The 21,576-nt window shown below is 49.3% G+C and overlaps 28 non-coding genes and 5 pseudogenes across 28 annotated transcripts; all 33 read left to right on the forward strand.

Annotated features, from left to right (window-relative positions):
• The first annotated feature begins 2,000 nt into the window (after positions 1–2,000).
• Positions 2,001–2,119, forward strand: LOC135621074 (5S ribosomal RNA). Its single transcript, XR_010490300.1, has one exon. It is a non-coding gene; the product is annotated as a 5S ribosomal RNA (ribosomal RNA).
• Positions 2,120–2,605: 486 nt separating this feature from the next.
• Positions 2,606–2,724, forward strand: LOC135620501 (5S ribosomal RNA). Its single transcript, XR_010489744.1, has one exon. It is a non-coding gene; the product is annotated as a 5S ribosomal RNA (ribosomal RNA).
• A 486-nt stretch (positions 2,725–3,210) lies between these two features.
• On the forward strand, positions 3,211–3,329 carry LOC135621220 (5S ribosomal RNA). Its single transcript, XR_010490445.1, has one exon. It is a non-coding gene; the product is annotated as a 5S ribosomal RNA (ribosomal RNA).
• Positions 3,330–3,807: 478 nt separating this feature from the next.
• LOC135621208 (5S ribosomal RNA) lies at positions 3,808–3,926 on the forward strand. Its single transcript, XR_010490433.1, has one exon. It is a non-coding gene; the product is annotated as a 5S ribosomal RNA (ribosomal RNA).
• A 486-nt stretch (positions 3,927–4,412) lies between these two features.
• Positions 4,413–4,531, forward strand: LOC135620855 (5S ribosomal RNA). The gene has a single exon (XR_010490085.1). It is a non-coding gene; the product is annotated as a 5S ribosomal RNA (ribosomal RNA).
• Positions 4,532–5,017: 486 nt separating this feature from the next.
• On the forward strand, positions 5,018–5,136 carry LOC135621054 (5S ribosomal RNA). The gene has a single exon (XR_010490280.1). It is a non-coding gene; the product is annotated as a 5S ribosomal RNA (ribosomal RNA).
• Positions 5,137–5,622: 486 nt separating this feature from the next.
• On the forward strand, positions 5,623–5,741 carry LOC135621252 (5S ribosomal RNA). Its single transcript, XR_010490476.1, has one exon. It is a non-coding gene; the product is annotated as a 5S ribosomal RNA (ribosomal RNA).
• A 486-nt stretch (positions 5,742–6,227) lies between these two features.
• Positions 6,228–6,346, forward strand: LOC135620545 (5S ribosomal RNA). Its single transcript, XR_010489788.1, has one exon. It is a non-coding gene; the product is annotated as a 5S ribosomal RNA (ribosomal RNA).
• A 486-nt stretch (positions 6,347–6,832) lies between these two features.
• On the forward strand, positions 6,833–6,951 carry LOC135621210 (5S ribosomal RNA). The gene has a single exon (XR_010490435.1). It is a non-coding gene; the product is annotated as a 5S ribosomal RNA (ribosomal RNA).
• Positions 6,952–7,429: 478 nt separating this feature from the next.
• Positions 7,430–7,548, forward strand: LOC135621283 (5S ribosomal RNA; annotated as a pseudogene).
• Positions 7,549–8,034: 486 nt separating this feature from the next.
• On the forward strand, positions 8,035–8,153 carry LOC135620899 (5S ribosomal RNA). The gene has a single exon (XR_010490128.1). It is a non-coding gene; the product is annotated as a 5S ribosomal RNA (ribosomal RNA).
• A 486-nt stretch (positions 8,154–8,639) lies between these two features.
• On the forward strand, positions 8,640–8,758 carry LOC135621164 (5S ribosomal RNA). The gene has a single exon (XR_010490390.1). It is a non-coding gene; the product is annotated as a 5S ribosomal RNA (ribosomal RNA).
• A 485-nt stretch (positions 8,759–9,243) lies between these two features.
• Positions 9,244–9,362, forward strand: LOC135621211 (5S ribosomal RNA). The gene has a single exon (XR_010490436.1). It is a non-coding gene; the product is annotated as a 5S ribosomal RNA (ribosomal RNA).
• A 486-nt stretch (positions 9,363–9,848) lies between these two features.
• Positions 9,849–9,967, forward strand: LOC135621268 (5S ribosomal RNA; annotated as a pseudogene).
• A 486-nt stretch (positions 9,968–10,453) lies between these two features.
• LOC135621179 (5S ribosomal RNA) lies at positions 10,454–10,572 on the forward strand. Its single transcript, XR_010490404.1, has one exon. It is a non-coding gene; the product is annotated as a 5S ribosomal RNA (ribosomal RNA).
• A 486-nt stretch (positions 10,573–11,058) lies between these two features.
• LOC135620685 (5S ribosomal RNA) lies at positions 11,059–11,177 on the forward strand. Its single transcript, XR_010489924.1, has one exon. It is a non-coding gene; the product is annotated as a 5S ribosomal RNA (ribosomal RNA).
• A 486-nt stretch (positions 11,178–11,663) lies between these two features.
• Positions 11,664–11,782, forward strand: LOC135621291 (5S ribosomal RNA; annotated as a pseudogene).
• Positions 11,783–12,268: 486 nt separating this feature from the next.
• On the forward strand, positions 12,269–12,387 carry LOC135621247 (5S ribosomal RNA). Its single transcript, XR_010490471.1, has one exon. It is a non-coding gene; the product is annotated as a 5S ribosomal RNA (ribosomal RNA).
• Positions 12,388–12,873: 486 nt separating this feature from the next.
• On the forward strand, positions 12,874–12,992 carry LOC135621197 (5S ribosomal RNA). Its single transcript, XR_010490422.1, has one exon. It is a non-coding gene; the product is annotated as a 5S ribosomal RNA (ribosomal RNA).
• A 486-nt stretch (positions 12,993–13,478) lies between these two features.
• LOC135620961 (5S ribosomal RNA) lies at positions 13,479–13,597 on the forward strand. Its single transcript, XR_010490189.1, has one exon. It is a non-coding gene; the product is annotated as a 5S ribosomal RNA (ribosomal RNA).
• A 486-nt stretch (positions 13,598–14,083) lies between these two features.
• On the forward strand, positions 14,084–14,202 carry LOC135621261 (5S ribosomal RNA). Its single transcript, XR_010490484.1, has one exon. It is a non-coding gene; the product is annotated as a 5S ribosomal RNA (ribosomal RNA).
• Positions 14,203–14,688: 486 nt separating this feature from the next.
• On the forward strand, positions 14,689–14,807 carry LOC135621288 (5S ribosomal RNA; annotated as a pseudogene).
• Positions 14,808–15,293: 486 nt separating this feature from the next.
• LOC135621120 (5S ribosomal RNA) lies at positions 15,294–15,412 on the forward strand. The gene has a single exon (XR_010490346.1). It is a non-coding gene; the product is annotated as a 5S ribosomal RNA (ribosomal RNA).
• Positions 15,413–15,898: 486 nt separating this feature from the next.
• On the forward strand, positions 15,899–16,017 carry LOC135620516 (5S ribosomal RNA). The gene has a single exon (XR_010489759.1). It is a non-coding gene; the product is annotated as a 5S ribosomal RNA (ribosomal RNA).
• A 486-nt stretch (positions 16,018–16,503) lies between these two features.
• Positions 16,504–16,622, forward strand: LOC135621235 (5S ribosomal RNA). The gene has a single exon (XR_010490459.1). It is a non-coding gene; the product is annotated as a 5S ribosomal RNA (ribosomal RNA).
• Positions 16,623–17,108: 486 nt separating this feature from the next.
• On the forward strand, positions 17,109–17,227 carry LOC135621264 (5S ribosomal RNA). Its single transcript, XR_010490487.1, has one exon. It is a non-coding gene; the product is annotated as a 5S ribosomal RNA (ribosomal RNA).
• Positions 17,228–17,713: 486 nt separating this feature from the next.
• Positions 17,714–17,832, forward strand: LOC135620841 (5S ribosomal RNA). The gene has a single exon (XR_010490072.1). It is a non-coding gene; the product is annotated as a 5S ribosomal RNA (ribosomal RNA).
• A 486-nt stretch (positions 17,833–18,318) lies between these two features.
• Positions 18,319–18,437, forward strand: LOC135621282 (5S ribosomal RNA; annotated as a pseudogene).
• A 486-nt stretch (positions 18,438–18,923) lies between these two features.
• On the forward strand, positions 18,924–19,042 carry LOC135621021 (5S ribosomal RNA). Its single transcript, XR_010490247.1, has one exon. It is a non-coding gene; the product is annotated as a 5S ribosomal RNA (ribosomal RNA).
• A 486-nt stretch (positions 19,043–19,528) lies between these two features.
• Positions 19,529–19,647, forward strand: LOC135621010 (5S ribosomal RNA). Its single transcript, XR_010490238.1, has one exon. It is a non-coding gene; the product is annotated as a 5S ribosomal RNA (ribosomal RNA).
• Positions 19,648–20,133: 486 nt separating this feature from the next.
• On the forward strand, positions 20,134–20,252 carry LOC135620792 (5S ribosomal RNA). The gene has a single exon (XR_010490025.1). It is a non-coding gene; the product is annotated as a 5S ribosomal RNA (ribosomal RNA).
• Positions 20,253–20,738: 486 nt separating this feature from the next.
• Positions 20,739–20,857, forward strand: LOC135621144 (5S ribosomal RNA). Its single transcript, XR_010490370.1, has one exon. It is a non-coding gene; the product is annotated as a 5S ribosomal RNA (ribosomal RNA).
• Positions 20,858–21,343: 486 nt separating this feature from the next.
• Positions 21,344–21,462, forward strand: LOC135621118 (5S ribosomal RNA). The gene has a single exon (XR_010490344.1). It is a non-coding gene; the product is annotated as a 5S ribosomal RNA (ribosomal RNA).
• Positions 21,463–21,576: the final 114 nt, after the last annotated feature.

Below are 21,576 nucleotides of genomic sequence, written 5' to 3' on the forward strand. Positions count from 1 at the left end.
GCTCTAATCACATACCCACAAAGCGGGCAACAAGCGCATACCCTTTACCATTTCTGGCAAAGGTCCAGAATATCCCACATAACGGGACCCCACAAAGCGGGCAAATAGCGCATACCCTTTACCATTTCTGGCAAAGGTCCAGACAATCCCACACACCAGAGTACAAAAGGGCAGTTTCAACAATAAGTAGCATATATCGGAAGCACACGCGGAACAATGAAGCTTACATGTGCCTTTTTAAAAACAAATGACGCAAGGATACAAATCTCTCACAAATGTAATCATTTTAGAAAGGAAAATGGAAGCAAGAGTGTACAGGGAATCCAATTATAGTTAGCTCAATTCAAATAAGAAGGTTAGACGATTTCAAGTATCCAAAGGAATGGAACAGAATAAGCGAAATCGACCAAAGCTCGATTTCGGACAGAATTCCAGTGGCACATCAAACAAATATTTCAGAATAACAATTATGCTCCAATACCCATAAGAAGACTATGGTCGAACCATATATCAATCTATATTCGGATGGAACAGATTTCATATGAAACAGGGCTCCCAACACAGAGTTACCTCAGATTTGGTAACACAAGGTCAAAATCACAATCACTGTTTTACAGAATTTATAGGGTCGGACTCAACAGATAATAGGATAGGAAATTGAATTCCAAAATTTCCAAACTGTATGTCCAAAGAAATATTTTCAAATCTAGTTTCAAATAAAATCAGTTTGGTACAAATCAGAATTTTCAACAGGGAGTTATAGGTAATTTAGTATCGATAGGTCAGAAATCTTGAAGTCTGTTTTACAGCATCTATAGTCTCATTTGAAAAAAATGTTTGGGTAAGTATTCGGTGTCCAAATTCTACAAAATCGGTGTCAAAAGAAAGACATAAGAGTCTAATTACAAACAAAATAGTTCCTGCCTGAATTCACATTTTGTGCTAAAACTTATAGCCGAAACAGTGTATAGGGGTCAGTATACCGAAAATATTTCAGAATCCATGGTTTTAAGTCCAAAGAGAGACATATCAGTTTCTAAATAGAAATCTTCCAATTTATTTTGAATCAACATAAAAACAGAGTCTAATACTTCTGTAGGATGGGGTTAGAACACTTGCCTTTGAAAATTTTGACCCAAAATGAAAAGATTAAAGCAAGAACCCCAAAAGCCCCAATTTTTATTTCTCTTCTTCTTCTTCTTCTTCTTCTTTCTTTCTTTCTTTCCCTGATCACCCACGAGCTGCCTTCTCTGCTTCCTTAAGAACCAAGGTAGAGAAGCTTAAGTGGTGGGATTTGTCATTTGGTGCATTTTGCAGATTAGTCCTTGTTTTTATCATATTCACGATTAGGTCCTTAGGGTTTACATATAGGTCCTCAGATTCTTTTTTTTTTTTTTTAACAGATCTCCCAAATCTTAAAAATAAGTTACCTCTAATCCATACTCTATTTCTTTTGTCAATTAAAATAGATGCTTACATTATCCCCAAAAATTTATACGAACATTCGGAAATGAGGGGTGTTACACGAGCGACCAAAAGACATACTTAAAACTCTCTTTTAAGCTTTTCAATTTTTCCAGCATTATGGCCAACAATAAATATGTCATTAACATATAGTAGGAGAATAATGAAATCATCATCTAAAAAATTCTTCTTAAACATACAATGATCATACATGGTTCTAGGATGGGTGATCCCATGTTGCACTCCTTTTTGTGCCCCGAGTGGCCAAAACCTCTCCCGTCGACCTCCGAGGCGATGGTTTTGGGCCTCGGAATTTGCCATGACCGCAATGCGGTCAGTCTCGTGGGGCTCGGAGAGAGCTTTCCGGAATGGGGCCACAATAGCGATTCCGAGTTCGTTCGAGAAAGTCCCGATGGTTTCGGCGCGCGCTTGCCGTGTCCGGTACGCGGTCGGCCTCGTCGACAACGGAGAGATCCGACAATGGCGATTCCGAGATCGTTCGAGAGTACAAAGGCGAGGGACGACGCACACAGAATGAATGCGATCATACCAGCACTAAAGCATCGGATTCCATCAGAACTCTGAATTTAAGCGTGCTTGGGCGAGAGTAGTACTAGGATGGGTGACCCCCTGGGAAGTCCTTGTGTTGCACTCCTTTTTGCTCCCCGAGCGGCCAAAAGACCTACTTAAAACTCTCTTTGAAGCTTTTCAATTTTTCCAGCATTATGGCCACCAATAAATATGTCATTAACATATAGCAGGAGAATAATGAAATCATCATCTAAAAATTTCTTCATAAACATACAATGATCAGACAGGGTTCTAGGATGGGTGACCCCCTGTTGCACTCGTTTTTGCGCCCCGAGCGGCCAAAACCTCTCCCGTCGACCTCCGAGGCGATGGTTTTGGGCCTCGGAATTTGTCGTGACCGCTACGTAGTAAGTCTCGTGGGGCTCGGAGAGAGCTTTCCGGAATGGGGCCGCAATAGCGATTCCGAGTTCGTTCGAGAAAGTCCGGATGGTTTCGGCACGCGCTTCCCGTGTCCGGTTCGCGATCGGCCGCGTGGGCATCGGAGAGACCCGACGATGGCGATTCCGAGATCATTCGAGAGTACAGATGCGAGGGACGACGCACACAAAACGAGTGCGATCATACCAGCACTAAAGCACCGGATCCCATCAGAACTCCGAAGTTAAGCTTGCTTGGGCGAGAGTAGTACTAGGATGGGTGACCCCCTGGGAAGTCCTCGTGTTGCACTCCTTTTTGCGCCCCGAGCGGCCAAAAGACTTACTTAAAACTTTCTTTGAAGCATTTCAATTTTTCCAGCATTATGGCCAACAATAAATATGTCATTAACATATAGCAGGAGAATAATGAAATCATCATCTAAAAATTTCTTCATAAACATACAATGATCAGAAATGGTTCTAGGATGGGTGACCCCCTGTTGCACTCGTTTTTGCGCCCCGAGCGGCCAAAACCTCTCCCGTCGACCTCCGAGGCGATGGTTTTGGGCCTCGGAATTTGCCGTGACCGCTATGTAGTCAGTCCCGTGGGGCTCGGAGAGAGCTTTCCGGAATGGGGCGGCAATAGCGATTCCGAGTTCGTTCGTGAAAGTCCCGATGGTTTCGGCGCGCGCTTGCAGTGTCCGGTTCGCGGTCGGCCTCGTGGGCATCGGAGACATCCGACGATGGCGATTCCGAGATCGTTCGAGAGTATAGAGGCAAGGGACGACGCACACAAAATGATTGCCATCATACCAGGACTAAAGAACCGGATCCCATCAGAACTCCGAAGTTACGCGTGCTTGGGCGTGAGTAGTACTAGGATGGGTGACCCCCTGGGAAGTCCTCGTGTTACACTCCTTTTTGCGCCACGAGCAGCCAAAAGACATACTTAAAACTCTCTTTTAAGCTTTTCAATTTTTCCAGCATTATGGCCAACAATAAATATGTCATTAACATATAGCAGGAGAATAATGAAATCATCATCTAAAAATTTCTTCATAAACATACAATGATCCGACATGGTTCTAGGATGGGTGACCCCCTGTTGCACTCCTTTTTGCGCCCCGAGCGGCCAAAACCTCTCCCGTCGACCTTTGAGGCAATGGTTTTGGGCCTCGGAAATTGCCGTGACCACTACACTATCAGTCTCGTGGGGCTCGGAGAGGGCTTTTCGGAATGGGGCCGCAATAGCAATTCCGAGTTCGTTCGAGAAAGTCCCGATGGTTTTGGCGCGCGATTGCCGTGTCCGGTACGCGGTCGGCCTCGTGGACATTCCGATAATGGCGATTCCGAGATCGTTCGAGAGGAGAAAGGCGATGGATGACACACAAAGAACGAATGCGATTATACCAGCACTAAAGCACCGGATCCAATCAGAACTCTGAATTTAAGCGTGCTTGGGCGAGAGTGGTACTAGGATGGGTGACCCCCTAGGAAGTCCTTGTGTTGCACTCCTTTTTGCGCCCCGAGCGGCCAAAAGACCTACTTAAAACTCTCTTTTAAGCTTTTCAATTTTTCCAGCATTATGGCCAACAATTAATATGTCATTAACATATAGCAGGAGAATAATGAAATCATCATCAAAAAATTTCTTCATAAACATACAATGATCAGACAGGGTTCTAGGATGGGTGACCCCCTGTTGCACTCCTTTTTGTGCCCCGAGCGGCCAAAACATCTCCCGTCGACCTCCGAGGCGATGGTTTTGGGCCTCGGAATTTACCGTGACCGTTACGCAGTTAGTCTCGTGGGGCTCGGAGAGAGCTTTCCGGAATGGGGCCGCAATAGCGATTCCGAGTTCGTTCGAGAAAGTCCCGATGGTTTCAGTGAGCGCTTGCCGTGTTCGGTACGCGGTCGGCCTCGTGGGCATCGGAGAGATCCGACAATGGCGATTCCGAGATCGCCAGAGAGTACAAAGGCGAGGGACGACGCTCACAGAACGAGTGCGATCATACCAGCACTAAAGCACCGGATCCCATCAGAACGCCGAAGTTAATCGTGCTTGGGCGAGAGTAGTACTAGGATGGGTGACCCCCTCGGAAGTCCTCGTGTTGCACTCCTTTTTGCGCCCCGAGCGGCCAAAAGACCTACTTAAAACTCTCTTTTAAGCTTTTCAATTTTTCCAGCATTATGGCCAACAATAAATATGTCATTAACATATAGCAGGAGAATAATGAAATCATCATCTAAAAATTTCTTCATAAACATACAATGATCAGACATGGTTCTAGGATGGGTGACCCCCTGTTGCACTCGCTTTTGCGCCCCGAGCGGCCAAAACCTCTCCCGTCGACCTCCGAGGTGATGGTTTTGGGCCTCGGAATTTGCCGTGACCGCTATGCAGTCAGTCTCATGGGGCTCGGAGAGAGCTTTCCGGAATGGGGCCGCATTAGCGATTCCGAGTTCGTTCGAGAAAGTCCGGATGGTTTCGGCACGCGCTTGCCGTGTTCGGTACGCAATCGGCCGCGTGGGCATCGGAGAGACTCGACGAGGGCGATTCCGAGATCGTTCGAGAGTACAGAGGCGAGGGACGACGCCCACAAAATGAGTGCTATCATACCAGCACTAAAGCACCGGATCCCATCAAAACTCCGAAGTTAAGCTTGCTTGGGCGAGAGTAGTACTAGGATGGGTGACCCCCTGGGAAGTCCTCATGTTGCACTCCTTTTTGCGCCCCGAGCGGCTAAAAGACTTACTTAAAACTTTCTTTTAAGCTTTTCAATTTTTCCAGCATTATGGCCAATAATAAATATGTCATTAACATATTGCAGGAGAATAATGAAATCATCATCTAAAAATTTCTCCATAAACATACAATGATCAGACATGGTTCTAGGATGGGTGACCCCCTGTTGCACTCGCTTTTGCGCCCCGAGCGGCCAAAACCTCTCCCGTCGACCTCCGAGGCGATGGTTTTGGGCCTCGGAATTTGCCGTGACCGCTACACAGTCAGACTCGTGGGGCTCGGAGAGAGCTTTCTGGAATGGGGCGGCAATAGCGATTACGAGTTCGTTCGAGAAAGTCCGGATGGTATAGGCGTGCGCTTGCCGTGTCCGGTTCGCGGTTGGCCTCGTGCACATCGGAGAGATCCGACGATGGCGATTCCGAGATCGTTCGAGAGTATAGAGGCAAGGGACGACGCACACAAAATGATTGCCATCATACCAGGACTAAAGAACCGGATCCCATCAGAACTCCGAAGTTACGCGTGCTTGGGCAAGAGTAGTACTAGGATGGGTGACCCCCTGGGAAGTCCTCGTGTTACACTCCTTTTTGCGCCACGAGCAGCCAAAAGACATACTTAAAACTCTCTTTTAAGCTTTTCAATTTTTCCAGCATTATGGCCAACAATAAATATGTCATTAACATATAGCAGGAGAATAATGAAATCATCATCTAAAAATTTCTTCATAAACATACAATGATCAGACAGGGTTCTAGGATGGGTGACCCCCTGTTGCACTCGTTTTTGCGCCCCGAGCGGCCAAAACCTCTCCCGTCGACCTCCGAGGCGATGGTTTTGGGCCTCGGAATTTGCCGTGACCGCTACGTAGTCAGTCTCGTGGGGCTCGGAGAGAGCTTTCCGGAATGGGGCCGCAATAGCGATTCCGAGTTCGTTCGAGAAAGTCCGGATGGTTTCGGCACGCGCTTGCCGTGTCCGGTACGCGATCGGCCGCGTGGGCATCGGAGAGACCCGACGATGGCGATTCCGAGATCATTCGAGAGTACAGAGGCGAGGGACGACGCACACAAAACGAGTGCGATCATACCAGCACTAAAGCACCGGATCCCATTAGAACTCCGAAGTTAAGCTTGCTTGGGCGAGAGTAGTACTAGGATGGGTGACCCCCTGGGAAGTCCTCGTGTTGCACTCCTTTTTGCGCCCCGAGCGGCCAAAAGACTTACTTAAAACTTTCTTTGAAGCATTTCAATTTTTCCAGCATTATGGCCAACAATAAATATGTCATTAACATATAGCAGGAGAATAATGAAATCATCCTCTAAAAATTTCTTCATAAACATACAATGATCAGACATGGTTCTAGGATGGGTGACCCCCTGTTGCACTCGTTTTTGCGCCCCGAGCGGCCAAAACCTCTCCCGTCGACCTCCGAGGTGATGGTTTTGGGCCTCGGAATTTGCCGTGACCGCTATGTAGTCAGTCCCGTGGGGCTCGGAGAGAGCTTTCCGGAATGGGGCGGCAATAGCGATTACGAGTTCGTTCGAGAAAGTCCGGATGGTATAGGCGTGCGCTTGCCGTGTCCGGTTCGCGGTCGGCCTCGTGGACATCGGAGAGATCCGACGATGGCGATTCCGAGATCGTTTGAGAGTACAGAGGCGAGGGACGACGCACACAAAATGATTGCCATCATACCAGGACTAAAGAACCGGATCCCATCAGAACTCCGAAGTTACGCGTGCTTGGGCGAGAGTAGTACTAGGATGGGTGACCCCCTGGGAAGTCCTCGTGTTACACTCCTTTTTGCGCCACGAGCAGCCAAAAGACATACTTAAAACTCTCTTTTAAGCTTTTCAATTTTTCCAGCATTATGGCCAACAATAAATATGTCATTAACATATAGCAGGAGAATAATGAAATCATCATCTAAAAATTTCTTCATAAACATACAATGATCCGACACGGTTCTAGGATGGGTGACCCCCTGTTGCACTCCTTTTTGCGCCCCGAGCGGCCAAAACCTCTCCCGTCGACCTTTGAGGCAATGGTTTTGGGCCTCGGAAATTGCCGTGACCGCTACACTATCAGTCTCGTGGGGCTCGGAGAGGGCTTTTCGGAATGGGGCCGCAATAGCAATTCCGAGTTCATTCGAGAAAGTCCCGATGGTTTCGGCGCGCGATTGCCGTGTCCGGTACGCGGTCGGCCTCGTGGACATTCCGACAATGGCGATTCCGAGATCGTTCGAGAGGAGAAAGGCGATGGATGACACACACAGAACGAATGCGATTATACCAGCACTAAAGCACCGGATCCAATCAGAACTCTAAATTTATGCGTGCTTGGGCGAGAGTGGTACTAGGATGGGTGACCCCCTAGGAAGTCCTTGTGTTGCACTCCTTTTTGCGCCCCGAGCGGCCAAAAGACCTACTTAAAACTCTCTTTTAAGCTTTTCAATTTTTCCAGCATTATGGCCAACAATTAATATGTCATTAACATATAGCAGGAGAATAATGAAATCATCATCAAAAAATTTCTTCATAAACATACAATGATCAGACAGGGTTCTAGGATGGGTGACCCCCTGTTGCACTCCTTTTTGTGCCCCGAGCGGCCAAAACCTCTCCCGTCGACCTCCGAGGCGATGGTTTTGGGCCTCGGAATTTACCGTGACCGTTACGCAGTTAGTCTCGTGGGGCTCGGAGAGAGCTTTCCGGAATGGGGCCGCAATAGCGATTCCGAGTTCGTTCGAGAAAGTCCCGATGGTTTTAGTGAGCGCTTGCCGTGTTCGGTACGCGGTCGGCCTCGTGGGCATCGGAGAGATCCGACAATGGCGATTCCGAGATCGTTCGAGAGTACAAAGGCGAGGGACGACGCACACAGAACGAGTGCGATCATACCAGCACTAAAGCACCGGATCCCATCAGAACGCCGAAGTTAATCGTGCATGGGCGAGAGTAGTACTAGGATGGGTGACCCCCTCGGAAGTCCTCGTGTTGCACTCCTTTTTGCGCCCCGAGCGGCCAAAAGACCTACTTAAAACTCTCTTTTAAGCTTTTCAATTTTTCCAGCATTTTGGCCAACAATAAATATGTCATTAACATATAGCAGGAGAATAATGAAATCATCATCAAAAATTTTCTTCATAAACATACAATGATCAGACATAGTTCTAGGATGGGTGACCCCCTGTTGCACTCCTTTTTGCGCCCCGAGCGGCCAAAACCTCTCCCGTCGACCTCCGAGGCGATGGTTTTGGGCCTCGGAATTTGTCGTGACCGCTATGCAGTCAGCCTCGTGGGGCTCGGAGAGAGCTTTCCGGAATGGGGCCGCATTAGCGATTCCGAGTTCGTTCGAGAAAGTCCGGATGGTTTCGGCACGCGCTTGCCGTGTTCGGTACGCAATCGGCCGCGTGGGCATCGGAGAGACTCGACGAGGGCGATTCCGAGATCGTTCAAGAGTACAGAGGCGAGGGACGACGCACACAAAACGAGTGCTATCATACCAGCACTAAAGCACCGGATCCCATCAAAACTCCGAAGTTAAGCTTGCTTGGGCGAGAGTAGTACTAGGATGGGTGACCCCCTGGGAAGTCCTCATGTTGCACTGCTTTTTGCGCCCCGAGCGGCTAAAAGACTTACTTAAAACTTTCTTTTTAGCTTTTCAATTTTTCCAGCATTATGGCCAACAATAAATATGTCATTAACATATTGCAGGAGAATAATGAAATCATCATCTAAAAATTTCTTCATAAACATACAATGATCAGACATGGTTCTAAGATGGGTGACCCCCTGTTGCACTCGCTTTTGCGCCCCGAGCGACCAAAACCCCTCCCGTCGACCTCCGAGGCGATGGTTTTGGGCCTCGAATTTGCCGTGACCGCTACACAGTCAGACTCGTGGGGCTCGGAGAGAGCTTTCCGGAATGGGGCGGCAATAGCGATTACGAGTTCGTTCGAGAAAGTCCGGATGGTATAGGCGTGCGCTTGCCGTGTCCGGTTCGTGGTCGGCCTCGTGGACATCGGAGAGATCCGACGATGGCGATTCCGAGATCGTTTGAGAGTACAGAGGCGAGGGACGACGCACACAAAATGATTGCCATCATACCAGGACTAAAGAACCGGATCCCATCAGAACTCCGAAGTTACGCGTGCTTGGGCGAGAGTAGTACTAGGATGGGTGACCCCCTGGGAAGTCCTCGTGTTACACTCCTTTTTGCGCCACGAGCAGCCAAAAGACATACTTAAAACTCTCTTTTAAGCTTTTCAATTTTTCCAGCATTATGGCCAACAATAAATATGTCATTAACATATAGCAGGAGAATAATGAAATCATCATCTAAAAATTTCTTCATAAACATACAATGATCTGACATGGTTCTAGGATGGGTGACCCCCTGTTGCACTCCTTTTTGCGCCCCGAGCGGCCAAAACCTCTCCCGTCGACCGTTGAGGCAATGGTTTTGGGCCTCGGAAATTGCCATGACCGCTACGCTATCAGTCTCGTGGGGCTCGGAGAGGGCTTTTCGGAATGGGGCCGCAATACCGATTCCGAGTTCGTTCGAGAAAGTCCCGATGGTTTCGGCGCGCGATTGCCGTGTCCGGTACGCGGTCGGCCTCGTGGACATCGGAGAGATCCGACAATGGCGATTCCGAGATCGTTCGAGAGTACAAAGGCGATGGATGACACACACAGAACGAATGCGATTATACCAGCACTAAAGCACCGGATCCAATCAGAACTCTTAATTTAAGCGTGCTTGGGCGAGAGTGATACTAGGATGGGTGACCCCCTGGGAAGTCCTTGTGTTGCACTCCTTTTTACGCCCCGAGCGGCCAAAAGACATACTTAAAACTCTCTTTTAAGCTTTTCAATTTTTTCAGCATTATGGCCAACAATAAATATGTCATTAACATATAGCAGGAGAATAATGAAATCATCATCAAAAAATTTCTTCATTAACATACAATGATCAGACAGGGTTCTAGGATGGGTGACCCCCTGTTGCACTCCTTTTTGTGCCCCGAGCGACCAAAACCTCTCCCGTCGACCTCCGAGGCGATGGTTTTGGGCCTCGGAATTTGTCGTGACCGCTACGCAGTCAGTCTCGTGGGGCTCGGAGAGAGCTCTCCGGATTGGGGCCGCATTAGCGATTCCGAGTTCGATCGAGAAAGTCCGGATGGTTTCGTCACGCGCTTGCCGTGTCCGGTACGCGATCGGCCGCGTGGGCATCGGAGAGACCCGACGAGGGCGATTCCGAGATCGTTCTAGAGTACAGAGGCGAGGGACGACGCACACAAAACGAGTGCTATCATACCAGCACTAAAGCACCGGATCCCATCAAAACTCCGAAGTTAAGCTTGCTTAGGCGAGAGTAGTACTAGGATGGGTGACCCCCTGGGAAGTCCTCATGTTGCACTCCTTTTTGAGCCCCGAGCGGCTAAAAGACTTACTTAAAACTTTCTTTTAAGCTTTTCAATTTTTCCAGCATTATGGCCAACAATAAATATGTCATTAACATATTGCAGGAGAATAATGAAATCATCATCTAAAAATTTCTTCATAAACATACAATGATCAGACATGGTTCTAGGATGGGTGACCCCCTGTTGCACTCGCTTTTGCGCCCCGAGCGGCCAAAACCTCTCCCGTCGACCTCCGAGGCGATGGTTTTGGGCCTCGGAATTTGCCGTGACCGCTACACAGTCAGACTCGTGGGGCTCGGAGAGAGCTTTCCGGAATGGGGCGGCAATAGCGATTACGAGTTCGTTCGAGAAAGTCCGGATGGTATAGGCGTGCGCTTGCCGTGTCCGGTTCGCGGTCGGCCTCGTGGGCATCGGAGAGACCCAACGATGGCGATTCCGAGATCATTCGAGAGTACAGAGGCGAGGGACGACGCACACAAAACGAGTGCGATCATACCAGCACTAAAGCACCGGATCCCATCAGAACTTCGAAGTTAAGCTTGCTTGGGCGAGAGTAGTACTAGGATGGGTGACCCCCTGGGAAGTCCTCGTGTTGCACTCCTTTTTGCGCCCCGAGCGGCCAAAAGACTTACTTAAAACTTTCTTTGAAGCTTTTCAATTTTTCCAGCATTATGGCCAACAATAAATATGTCATTAACATATAGCAGGAGAATAATGAAATCATCATCTAAAAATTTCTTCATAAACATACAATGATCAGACATGGTTCTAGGATGGGTGACCCCCTGTTGCACTCGTTTTTGCGCCCCGAGCGGCCAAAACCTCTCCCGTCGACCTCCGAGGCGATGGTTTTGGGCCTCGGAATTTGCCGTGACCGCTATGTAGTCAGTCCCGTGGGGCTCGGAGAGAGCTTTCCGGAATGGGGCCGCAATAGCGATTCCGAGTTCGTTCGTGAAAGTCCTGATGGTTTCGGCGCGGGCTTGTAGTGTACGGTTCGCGGTCGGCCTCGTGGGCATCGGAGACATCCGACGATGGCGATTCCGAGATCGTTCGAGAGTACAGAGGCAAGGGACGATGCACACAAAATGATTGGCATCATACCATGACTAAAGAACCGGATCCCATCAGAACTCCGAAGTTACGCGTGCTTGGGCGTGAGTAGTACTAGGATGGGTGACCCCCTGGGAAGTCCTCGTGTTACACTCATTTTTGCGCCACGAGCAGCCAAAAGACATACTTAAAACTCTCTTTTAAGCTTTTCAATTTTTCCAGCATTATGGCCAACAATAAATATGTCATTAACATATTGCAGGAGAATAATGAAATCATCATCTAAAAATTTCTTCATAAACATACAATGATCAGACTTGGTTCTAGGATGGGTGACCCCATGTTGCACTCGCTTTTGCGCCCCGAGCGGCCAAAACCTCTCCCGTCGACCTCCGAGGCGATGGTTTTGGGCCTCGAAATTTGCCGTGACCGCTACACAGTCAGACTCGTGGGGCTCGGAGAGAGCTTTCCGGAATGGGGCGGCAATAGCGATTACGAGTTCGTTCGAGAAAGTCCGGATGGTATAGGCGTGCGCTTGCCATGTCCGGTTCGCGGTCGGCCTCGTGGACATCGGAGAGATCCGACGATGGCGATTCCGAGATCGTTCGAGAGTACAGAGGCGAGGGACGACGCACACAAAATGATTGCCATCATACCAGGACTAAAGAACCGGATCCCATCAGAACTCTGAAGTTACGCGTGCTTGGGCGAGAGTAGTACTAGGATGGGTGACCCCCTGGGAAGTCCTCGTGTTACACTCCTTTTTGCGCCACGAGCAGCCAAAAGACATACTTAAAACTCTCTTTTAAGCTTTTCAATTTTTCCAGCATTATGGCCAACAATAAATATGTCATTAACATATAGCAGGAGAATAATGAAATCATCATCTAAAAATTTCTTCATAAACATACAATGATCAGACAGGGTTCTAGGATGGGTGACCCCCTGTTGCACTCCTTTTTGTGCCCCGAGCGACCAAAACCTCTCCCGTCGACCTCCGAGGCGATGGTTTTGGGCCTCGGAATTTGTCGTGACCGCTACGCAGTCAGTCTCGTGGGGCTCGGAGAGAGCTTTCCGGAATGGGGCCGCATTAGCGATTCCGAGTTCGTTCGAGAAAGTGCAGATGGTTTCGGCACGCGCTTGCCGTGTCCAGTACGCGATCGGCCGCGTGGGCATCGGAGAGACCCGACGAGGGCGATTCCGAGATCGTTCTAGAGTACAGAGGCGAGGGACGACGCACACAAAACGAGTGCTATCATACCAGCACTAATGCACCGGATCCCATCAAAACTCTGAAGTTAAGTTTGCTTGGGCGAGAGTAGTACTAGGATGGGTGACCCCCTGGGAAGTCCTCATGTTGCACTCCTTTTTGCGCCCCGAGCGGCTAAAAGACTTACTTAAAACATTCTTTTAAGCTTTTCAATTTTTCCAGCATTATGGCCAACAATAAATATGTCATTAACATATTGCAGGAGAATAATGAAATCATCATCTAAAAATTTCTTCATAAACATACAATGATCAGACATGGTTCTAGGATGGGTGACCCCCTGTTGCACTCGCTTTTGCGCCCCGAGCGGCCAAATCCTCTCCCGTCGACCTCCGATGCGATGGTTTTGGGCCTCGGAATTAGCCGTGACCGCTACACAGTCAGACTCGTGGGGCTCGGAGAGAGCTTTCCGGAATGGGGCGGCAATAGCGATTACGAGTTCGTTCGAGAAAGTCCGGATGGTATAGGTGTGCGCTTGCGGTGTCCGGTTCGCGGTCGGCCTCGTGGGCATCGGAGAGACCCGACGATGGCGATTCCGAGATCATTCGAGAGTACAGAGGCGAGGGACGACGCACACAAAACGAGTGCGATCATACCAGCACTAAAGCACTGGATCCCATTAGAACTTCGAAGTTAAGCTTACTTGGGCGAGAGTAGTACTAGGATGGGTGACCCCCTGGGAAGTCCTCGTGTTGCACTCCTTTTTGCGCCCCGAGCGGCCAAAAGACTTACTTAAAACTTTCTTTGAAGCTTTTCAATTTTTCCAGCATTATGGCCAACAATAAATATGTCATTAACATATAGTAGGAGAATAATGAAATCATCATCTAAAAATTTCTTCATAAACATACAATGATCAGACATGGTTCTAGGATGGGTGACCCCCTGTTGCACTCTTTTTTGCGCCCCGAGCGGCCAAAACCTCTCCCGTCGACCTCTGAGGTGATGGTTTTGGGCCTCGGAATTTGCCATGACCGCTATGTAGTCAGTCCCGTGGGGCTCGGAGAGAGCTTTCCGGAATGGGGCGGCAATAGCGATTCCGAGTTCGTTCGTGAAAGTCCCGATGTTTTCGGCGCGCGCTTGCAGTGTCCGGTTCGCGGTCGGCCTCGTGGGCATCGGAGAGATCCGACGATGGCGATTCCGAGATCGTTCGAGAGTACAGAGGCAAGGGACGACGCACACAAAATGATTGCCATCATACCAGGACTAAAGAACCGGATCCCATCAGAACTCCGAAGTTACGCGTGCTTGGGCGTGAGTAGTACTAGGATGGGTGACCCTCCAGGAAGTCCTCGTGTTACACTCCTTTTTGCGCCACGAGCAGCCAAAAGACATACTTAAAACTCTCTTTTAAGCTTTTCAATTTTTCCAGCATTATGGCCAACAATAAATATGTCATTAACATATAGCAGGAGAATAATGAAATCATCATCTAAAAAATTCTTCTTAAACATACAATGATCATACATGGTTCTAGGATGGGTGATCCCATGTTGCACTCCTTTTTGTGCCCCGAGTGGCCAAAACCTCTCCCGTCGACCTCCGAGGCGATGGTTTTGGGCCTCGGAATTTGCCGTGACCGCAATGCGGTCAGTCTCGTGGGGCTCGGAGAGAGCTTTCCGGAATGGGGCCGCAATAGCGATTCCGAGTTCGTTCGAGAAAGTCCCGTTGGTTTCGGCGCGTGATTGCCGTGTCCGGTACGTGGTCGGCCTCGTGGACATCGGAGAGATCCGACAATGGCGATTCCGAGATCGTTCGAGAGTACAAAGGCGATGGATGACACACACAGAACGAATGCGATTATACCAGCACTAAAGCACCGGATCCAATCAGAACTCTTAATTTAAGCGTGCTTGGGCGAGAGTGGTACTAGGATGGGTGACCCCTTGGGATGTCCTTGTGTTGCACTCCTTTTTGCGCCCCGAGCGGCCAAAAGAACTACTTAAAACTCTCTTTTAAGCTTTTCAATTTTTTCAGCATTATGGCCAACAATAAATATGTCATTAACATATAGCAGGAGAATAATGAAATCATCATCAAAAAATTTCTTCATAAACATACAATGATCAGACAGGGTTCTAGGATGGGTGACCCCCTGTTGCACTCCTTTTTGTGCCCCGAGCGACCAAAACCTCTCCCGTCGACCTCCGAGGCGATGGTTTTGGGCCTCGGAATTTGTCATGACCGCTACACAGTCAGTCTCGTGGGGCTCGGAGAGAGCTTTCTGGAATGGGGCCGCATTAGCGATTCCGAGTTCGTTCGAGAAAGTCCGGATGGTTTCGGCACGCGCTTGCTGTGTCCGGTACGCGATCGGCCGCGTGGGCATCGGAGAGACCCGACGAGGGCGATTCCAAGATCGTTCTAGAGTACAGAGGCGAGGGACGACGCACACAAAACGAGTGCTATCATACCAGCACTAAAGCACCGGATCCCATCAAAACTCCGAAGTTAAGTTTGCTTGGGCGAGAGTAGTACTAGGATGGGTGACCCCCTGGGAAGTCCTCATGTTGCACTCCTTTTTGCGCCCCGAGCGGCTAAAAGACTTATTTAAAACTTTCTTTTAAGCTTTTCAATTTTTCCAGCATTATGGCCAACAATAAATATGTCATTAACATATTGCAGGAGAATAATGAAATCATCATCTAAAAATTTCTTCATAAACATACAATGATCAGACATGGTTCTAGGATGGGTGACCCCCTGTTGCACTCGCTTTTGCGCCCCGAGCGGCCAAAACCTCTCCCGTCGACCTCCGAGGCGATGGTTTTGGGCCTCGGAATTTGCCGTGACCGCTACACAGTCAGACTCGTGGGGCTCGGAGAGAGCTTTCCGGAATGGGGCGGCAATAGCGATTACGAGTTCGTTCGAGAAAGTCCGGATGGTATAGGCGTGCGCTTGCCGTGTCCGATTCGCGGTCGGCCTCGTGGGCATCGGAGAGACCCGACGATGGCGATTCCGAGATCATTCGAGAGTACAGAGGCGAGGGACGACGCACACAAAACGAGTGCAATCATACCAGCACTAAAGCACCGGATCCCATCAGAACTCCGAAGTTAAGCTTGCTTGGGCGAGAGTAGTACTAGGATGGGTGACCCCCTGGGAAGTCCTCGTGTTGCACTCCTTTTTGCGCCCCGAGCAGCCAAAAGACTTACTTAAAACTTTCTTTGAAGCTTTTCAATTTTTCCAGCATTATGGCCAACAATAAATATGTCATTAACATATAGCAGGAGAATAATGAAATCATCATCTAAAAATTTCTTCATAAACATACAATGATCAGACATGGTTCTAGGATGGGTGACCCCCTGTTGCACTCGTTTTTGCGCCCCGAGCGGCCAAAACCTCTCCCGTCGACCTCCGAGGCGATGGTTTTGGGCCTCGGAATTTGCCGTGACCGCTATGTAGTCAGTCCCGTGGGGCTCGGAGAGAGCTTTCCGGAATGGGGCGGCAATAGCGATTCCGAGTTCGTTCGTGAAAGTCCCGATGGTTTCGGCGCGCGCTTGCAGTGTCCGGTTCGCGGTCGGCCTCGTGGGCATTGGAGAGATCCGACGATGGCGATTCCGAGATCGTTCGAGAGTACAGAGGCAAGGGACGACGCACACAAAATGATTGCCATCATACCAGGACTAAAGAACCGGATCCCATCAGAACTCCGAAGTTACGCGTGCTTGGGCGTGAGTAGTACTAGGATGGGTGACCCCCCGGGAAGTCCTCGTGTTACACTCCTTTTTGCGCCACGAGCAGCCAAAAGACATACTTAAAACTCTCTTTTAAGCTTTTCAATTTTTCCAGCATTATGGCCAACAATAAATATGTCATTAACATATAGCAGGAGAATAATGAAATCATCATCTAAAAAATTCTTCTTAAACATACAATGATCATACATGGTTCTAGGATGGGTGATCCCATGTTGCACTCCTTTTTGTGCCCCGAGTGGCCAAAACCTCTCCCGTCGACCTCCGAGGCGATGGTTTTGGGCCTCGGAATTTGCCGTGACCGCAATGCGGTCAGTCTCGTGGGGCTCGGAGAGAGCTTTCCGGAATGAGGCCGCAATAGTGATTCCGAGTTCGTTCGAGAAAGTCCCGATGGTTTCGGCGCGCGATTGCCGTGTCCGGTACGCGGTCGGCCTCGTGGACATCGGAGAGATCCGACAATGGCGATTCCGAGATCGTTTGAGAGTACAAAGGCGATGGATGACACACACAGAACGAATGCGAATATACCAGCACTAAAGCACCGGATCCAATCAGAACTCTTAATTTAAGCGTGCTTGGGCGAGAGTGGTACTAGGATGGGTGACCCCCTGGGAAGTCCTTGTGTTGCACTCCTTTTTGCACCCCGAGCGGCCAAAAGACCTACTTAAAACTCTCTTTTAAGCTTTTCAATTTTTCCAGCATTATGGCCAACAATAAATATGTCATTAACATATAGCAGGAGAATAATGAAATCATCATCAAAAAATTTCTTCATAAACATACAATGATCAGACAGGGTTCTAGGATGGGTGACCCCCTGTTGCACTCCTTTTTGTGCCCCGAGCGGCCAAAACCTCTCCCGTCGACCTCCGAGGCGATGGTTTTGGGCCTCGGAATTTGCCGTGACCGCTACGCAGTTAGTCTCGTGGGGCTCGGAGAGGGCTTTTCGGAATGGGGCCGCAATAGCAATTCCGAGTTCGTTCGAGAAAGTCCCGATGGTTTCAGTGAGCGCTTGCCGTGTTCGGTACGCGGTCGGCCTCGTGGGCATCGGAGAGATCCGTCAATGGCGATTCCGAGATCGTTCGAGAGTACAAAGGCGAGGGACGACGCACACAGAACGAGTGCTATCATACTAGCACTAAAGCACCGGATCCCATCAGAACTCCGAAGTTAAGCGTGCTTGGGCGAGAGTAGTACTAGGATGGGTGACCCCCACGGAAGTCCTCGTGTTGCACTCCTTTTTGCGCCCCGAGCGGCCAAAAGACCTACTTAAAACTCTCTTTTAAGCTTTTCAATTTTTCCAGCATTATGGCCAACAATAAATATGTCATTAACATATAGCAGGAGAATAATGAAATCATCATCAAAAATTTTCTTCATAAATATACAATGATCAGACATAGTTCTAGGATGGGTGACCCCCTGTTGCACTCCATTTTGCGCCCCGAGCGGCCAAAACCTCTCCCGTCGACCTCCGAGGCGATGGTTTTGGGCCTCGAAATTTGCCATGACCGCTATGCAATCAGTCTCGTGGGGCTCGGAGAGAGCTTTCCGGAATGGGGCCGCATTAGCGATTCCGAGTTCGTTCGAGAAAGTCCGGATGGTTTCGGCACGCGCTTGCCGTGTTCGGTACGCGATCGGCCGCGTGGGCATCGGAGAGATCCGACGATGGCGATTCCGAGATCGTTCGAGAGTACAGAGGCGAGGGACGACGCACACAAAATGATTGCCATCATACTAGGACTAAAGAACCGGATCCCATCAGAACTCCGAAGTTACGCGTTCTTGGGCGAGAGTAGTACTAGGATGGGTGACCCCTTGGTAAGTCCTCGTGTTACACTCCTTTTTGCGCCACGAGCAGCCAAAAGACATACTTAAAACTCTCTTTTAAGCTTTTCAATTTTTCCAGCATTATGGCCAACAATAAATATGTCATTAACATATAGCAGGAGAATAATGAAATCATCATCTAAAAATTTCTTCATAAACATACAATGATCAGACAGGGTTCTAGGATGGGTGACCCCCTGTTGCACTCTTTTTTGTGCCCCGAGCGGCCAAAACCTCTCCCGTCGACCTCCGAGGCGATGGTTTTGGGCCTCGGAATTTGTTGTGACCGCTACGCAGTCAGCCTCGTGGGGCTCGGAGAGAGCTTTCCGGAATGGGGCCGCAATAGCGATTCGGAGTTCGTTCGAGAAAGTCCGGATGGTTTCGGCACGCGCTTGCCGTGTCCGGTACGCGATCGGCCGAGTGGGCATCGGAGAGACCCGACGATGGCGATTATGAGATCGTTCGAGAGTACTGAGGCGAGGGACGACGCACACAAAACGAGTGCGATCATACCAGCACTAAAGCACCGGATCCCATCAGAACTCCGAAGTTAAGCTTGCTTGGGCGAGAGTTGTACAAGGATGGGTGACCCCCTGGGAAGTCCTCTTGTTGCACTCCTTTTTGCGCCCCGAGCGGCCAAAAGACCTACTTAAAACTCTCTTTTAAGCTTTTCAATTTTTCCAGCATTATGTCCAACAATAAATATGTCATTAACATATAGCAGGAGAATAATGAAATCATCATCTAAAAATTTCTTCATAAACATACAATGATCAGACATGGTTCTAGGATGGGTGACCCCCTGTTGCACTCCTTTTTGCACCCGGAGCGGTCAAAACATCTCCCGTCGACCTTCGAGGCGATGGTTTTGGGCCTCGAAATTTGCCGTGACCGCTACACTGTCAGTCTCGAGGGGCTCGGAGAGAGCTTTCCGGAATGGGGCCGCAATAGCGATTCCGAGTTCGTTCGAGAAAGTCCGGATGGTTTCGGCGCGCGCTTGCTGTGTTCGGTACACGATCGACCGCTTGGGCATCGGAGAGACTCGACGATGGCGATTCCGAGATCGTTCGAGAGTACAGAGGCGAGGAACGACACACACAAAATGAGTGTGATCATACTAGCACTAAAGCACCGGATCCTATCAGAACTCCGAAGTTAAGCGTGCTTGGGGGAGAGTAGTACTATGATGGGTGACCCCTTGGGAAGTCCTCGTGTTGCACTCCTTTTTGCGCCCCGAGCGGCCAAAAGACTTACTTAAAACTCTCTTTTAAGCTGTTCAATTTTTCCAGCATTATGGCCAACAATAAATATGTCATTTACATATAGTAGGAGAATAATGAAATCATCATCTAAAATTTTTTTCATAAACATACAATGATCAGACATGGTTCTAGGATGGGCGACCCCCTGTTTCACTCCTTTTTACACCCCGAGTGGACAAAACCTCTCCCGTCGACCTCCGAGGCGATGGTTTTGGGCCTTGGAATTTGTCGTGATCGCTACGCTGTCAGTCTCGTGGGGCTCGGAGGGAGCTTTCCGGAATGGGGCCGCAATAGCAATTCCGAGTTCGTTCGAGAAAGTCCGGATGGTTTCGGCGCGCGCTTGCCGTGTCCGGTACGCGATCGGCCGCATGTGCATCGGAGAGACCCGACGATGGCGATTCCGAGATTGTTCGAGAGTACAGAGGCGAGGGACGACGCACACTAAACGAGTGCGATCATACTAGCACTAAAGCACCGGATCCCATCAGAACTCCGAAGTTAAGCGTGCTTGGGCGAGAGTAGTACTAGGATGGGTGACCCCCTAGGATGTCCTCGTGTTGCACTCCTTTTTGCGCCCCTAGCGGCCAAAATACTTAGTTAAAATTCTCTTTTAAGCTTTTCAATTTTTCCAGCATTATGGCCATCAATAATTATGTCATTAACATATAGCAGGAATATAATGAAATCATCATATAAAAATTTCTTCATAAATATACAATGATCAGACATGGTTCTAGGATGGGTGACCCCCTGTTGCACTCCTTTTTGCGCCCCGAGCAGCCAAAACCTCTCCCGTCGACCTCCGAGGCGATGGTTTTGGGCCTCAGAATTTGCCGTGACCGCTACACAGTCAGTCTCGTGGGGCTCGGAGAGAGCTTTCCGGAATGGGGCCGCAATAGCGATTCTGAGTTGGTTCGAGAAAGTCCGGATGGTTTCGGCGCGCGCTTGCCGTGTCCATAATGCGATCGGCCGCATGGGCATCGGAGAGACCCGTCGATGGCGATTCCGAGATCGTTCGAGAGTACAGAGGCGAGGGACGACGCACACAAAACGAGTGCTATCATGCCAGCACTAAAGCACCGGATCCCATCAGAACTTGGAAGTTAAGCTTGCTTGGGCGAGAGTAGTACTAGGATGGGTGACCCCCTGGGAAGTCCTCGTGTTGCACTTCTTTTTGCGCCCCGAGCGGCCAAAAGACTTACTTAAAACTCTCTTTTAAGCTTTTCAATTTTTCCAGCATTATGGCCAACAATAAATATGTCATTAACATATAGCAGGAGAATAATGAAATCATCATCTAAAAATTTCTTCATAAACATACAATGATCAGACAGGGTTCTAGGATGGGTGACCCCCTGTTGCACTCCTTTTTGTGCCCCGAGCGGCCAAAACCTCTCCCGTCGACCTCCGAGGCGATGGTTTTGGGCCTCGGAATTTGTCGTGACCGCTACGCAGTCAGCCTCGTGGGGCTCGGAGAGAGCTTTCCGGAATGGGGCCGCAATAGCGATTCCAGGTTCATTCGAGAAAGTCCGGATAGTTTCGGCACGCGCTTGCCGTGTCCGGTACGCGATCGGCCGAGTGGGCATCGGAGAGACCCAACGATGGCGATTCTGAGATCGTTCGAGAGTACTGAGGCGAGGGACGACGCACACAAAACGAGTACGATCATACCAGCACTAAAGCACCGGATCCCATCAGAACTCCGAAGTTAAGCTTGCTTGGGCGAGAGTAGTACAAGGATGGGTGACCCCCTGGGAAGTCCTCTTGTTGCACTCCTTTTTGCGCCCCGAGCGGCCAAAAGACCTACTTAAAACTCTCTTTTAAGCTTTTCAAATTTTCCAGCATTATGGCCAACAATAAATATGTCATTAACATATAGCAGGAGAATAA

Source organism: Musa acuminata, chromosome BXJ2-8 (genome assembly GCF_036884655.1).
Source record: "Musa acuminata AAA Group cultivar baxijiao chromosome BXJ2-8, Cavendish_Baxijiao_AAA, whole genome shotgun sequence".
Lineage (NCBI taxonomy): Eukaryota > Viridiplantae > Streptophyta > Magnoliopsida > Zingiberales > Musaceae > Musa > Musa acuminata.